Raw genomic sequence first — 3,646 nt, 5'->3', positions numbered from 1 at the left:
GATAGCTTCACAGGCTCCGGGCCTTTTCCAAAACGCGATAGCTTCACAGGCACTCGCCTTGCTTCACAGGCTCCGGGCCTTTTCCAAAACGTGATAGCTTCACAGGCACTCGCCTTGCTTCACAGGCTCCGGGCCTTTTCCAAAACGCGATAGCTTCACAGGCACTCGCCTTGCTTCAAAGGCTCCGGGCCTTTTCCAAAACGCGATAGCTTCACAGGCACTCGCCTCGCTTCACAGGCTCCGGGCCTTTTCAGGGGTAGAACCTCTGGAGGTGCTGGATGTTCCATGCATTCTGGACCGGCACTCCCTCCTAAGTCTCCAAGCGCGCGGAGCCAGGCCTGGAAACATGAACAACCTTGAACGGGCCCTCCCACATGGGAGAGAGCTTGTGCAATCCCTCCCTGGAGAGAACCCGCCTAAGCACGAGGTCTCCTATCTCAAGAGTCCTGGGGCGGATTTTGCGGCAATGATATCGCCGCAGTGCTTGTTGGTACCTCGCCGCTCGCAGCGCGGCTTCCCGGCGACGCTCCTCCCACAACACGAGGTCCGTTCCCCGCATGTCGTCCTGCTGCGCCTCGTCGAATGCCAGGACCCGCCCGGAGCGACGTCTGACCTCGTGAGGGAGGACTGCTTCTGCTCCGTAGACCAGGAAGAACGGGGTCTCTCCAGTCGGCTTGGTCGCGGTGGTGCGGATGGACCCCAGCACGGACTGCAGTTCGTCGTACCAACCTCTGCCGCAAGCCTCCAACTTCTTCTTGAACATCCTGGTCTTGAGGCCCCTCAGGACCTCCGCGTTGGCTCGCTTGGCCTGGCCGTTGCTTCGGGGGTGCGCCACTGAAGCGTAGCATATCTGCATTCCAAGGTTAGCACAGTATGTTTTGAAGAGGTTACTGGTGAACTGCGAACCATTGTCCGTGATGATGCAATTCGGCACCCCGAACCGGCTCACGATGCCCTTGATGAACTTGACTACGGAATCCGCAGGAATGGTGCGGACAACCTCCACTTCAGCCCACTTGGTGAACTTGTCCACGGCAACGTAAAGGTAGCGGTAGCCCCCTGGCACCCGAGGAAACGGACCCAAGATTTCGAGCCCCCAGACTGCGAATGGCCATGAAAGGGGGATAGTCTGCAAGCCCCCTGTCGGCTGATGGATCTGCTTGGCGTGGAACTGGCAGGCCTCACAAGCTTTCACTAGTTCAACGGCGTCATTGAGCGCGGTGGGCCAGTAAAACCCACTGCGGAACGCCTTGCCAACGAGGGTCCGTGATGACGAATGATGTCCGCAGTCTCCGCCGTGTATATCTTCCAGTAGTTCCTTCCCTTGCTCCCTGGAGATGCAGCGTAGGGATACATCGTTTGGTCGCTTCCGGTAGAGCTCTCCATCTTTGATGCAGTATGCCATGGCCTGGCGCGCCACTCGCTCTGCTTCCTCCTCCTTCTCCGGCAGGGTCCCTTGCGTTAGGTAGCTCCAGAGCTCCATGATCAAACATCCCTCCTGAGGTTCCATCGTCAGGAGCAGGCGTGCTCCCGAGGCCGGGCCACAAGCCGGAGCTCCTGAGGCAGGTGGCTGAGGGAGCTCCTCCCTGGGCTGAGCCGTGTTTGATAATGACGGTAAGGCTGAAGGCTTGAAGAGCCGCTCCTCGAAAATGCCAGGCTCCTGAGGTAACCGCCTGGACGCGTGTTTGGCGATGTCATCGACTTCTTGATTGGTGCCACGGGGCACATGCTGCAACTCCAACCCCCAGAACTGCTTCTCCATCCTGCGGACCTCTGCAAGGTAGGCCTCCATGTGCTCATCCTTCGGCTTGTACACCTTGTTGGAGAAATTGACAAGGAGCTGCGAATCGCCCTTGATGGTGAGGCGTTTCACCCCCAGGGCAGCTGCGGCCTTCGTGCCTGCTATTAAACCTTCATACTCCGCTATGTTGTTGGAGACCTTTTTGCCTTGCTGGAAACAAAGCTGCACGACGTAATAGAGCTTGTCCTGGGTGGGCGATACAAGCACCGCCCCAGCCCCTGCGCCGTGTCTGGAGAACGCCCCATCGAAGTACATGACCCAGCCTTCTGGCGTCTCGCTTCCCGGGGACAGGGACCGATCCTCGTCGGCCTTGAGGCCTGGCGCCTCCATCCATTCTGCCACAAAATTCGCCAACACTGCTCCCTTGATGACTTTGGTCGTGCTGAATTCGAGCTGAAACGCTTGTAGCTCTATGTTCCACTCAGCGACCCTCCCAGCTGAATTGGGGCTCCTGAGCACCCTCTCCAGGGGGTATGACGAGACGACCTTGATGGGGTGACCCTGAAAATAATGCCGCAGTTTGCGCGAAGCCTCCAGTAGCGCGAGGAGGAGTTTTTGAGGCATGGGGTACCGTGCTCTTGCATCCCGCAGCACTGTGCTGACGAAGTACACTGGGTGCTCAACGAGGTGGAGTGCGTTAGTGCTGGTGGCTCCCTTCGGAGACCGTGGCTCCTCTTGAGGCAATGAGGCCTCCTGAGACTGGCCATCTGGAAGAGGGGCCTCTTCCGCCTCTGGTGCGCCCCTCTGTGGCGGCTGATCCTCCTCAGCCATGATGGCGGTTTCTGTGGGCCTTCCTTGTCCTTGTTCTGCCTTATCCCGGGCTGCTGCCGTGGTTTTGATCCAGCGCTCCTCTCTGACTGCTACCAAGGCTGCACTGGCGGATTAGGGAGTGGCGGCGAGGTAGAGCACCAGGGGCTCCTGAGGGTGCGGGGCCACCATGACCGGTGGGCTGGTCAGGTATCTCTTGAGATCCTGGAACGCCTTGTCGGCCTCTTCAGTCCACTCGAAGGGCCCCTTTTTCGTCATTAGCTGGAAGAAGGGCAGGGCTCGTTCCCCCAACTTGGAGATGAAGCGCCCTAGCGCGGTCACGCGCCCCGTGAGCTTTTGCATTTCTCTAAGGGTCTTTGGCGGGCTCATGTCTTCCACCGCCTTGACCTTCTCCGGGTTAGCCTCGATGCCTCGGTGGGACACGAGGAAACCCAAGAGCTTGCCCGAGGGGACTCCGAACACACACTTCTCTGGGTTGAGCCGTAGGTTCACTGCATTGAGGCTCGCGAAGGTTTCCTCCAGGTCTTGTATCAAGGTCCTGGCCTCCCGAGATTTTACCACGATGTCATCGACGTAAGCTTCAACATTCTTCCCGAGTTGTGGGCCCAAGGTGATATGCATCAGCCGCTGAAAGGTCGCCCCTGCGTTACGCAGCCCGAATAGCATGCAGGTGTAGCAGTACACCCCGCACGGGGTTAGGAAGGCCGTCTTCTCGACGTCTTCCACCGCCATCTTGATCTGGTGATACCCAGAGAAGGCATCCAGGAAGCACAACAGGTCGCATTCCGCAGTGGAATCAACGATCTGGTCGATGCGGGGGAGCGGGAACGGATCTTACGGGCACGCTTTGTTGAGGTTGGTGAAGTCGACACACATGCGTTCCTTCCCTCCCTTCTTCGGCACAACGGCAGGGTTGGCCAACCAATCTGGGTATCAGACCTCGCGAATGACCCCAGCGGCCTCTAATTTGCGGGTCTCTTGGATGATGAAGGCATGCTTTTCTATGGACTGCCGCCTGGCCTTCTGCTTCACAGGGCGCACGTTGGGGCACACGTTGAGGTGATGCTCGATTACGCT

Source organism: Triticum dicoccoides, chromosome 4A (genome assembly GCF_002162155.2).
Source record: "Triticum dicoccoides isolate Atlit2015 ecotype Zavitan chromosome 4A, WEW_v2.0, whole genome shotgun sequence".
NCBI classification, from domain to species: domain Eukaryota; kingdom Viridiplantae; phylum Streptophyta; class Magnoliopsida; order Poales; family Poaceae; genus Triticum; species Triticum dicoccoides.
Note: the sequence above shows the minus strand (reverse complement) of the source record.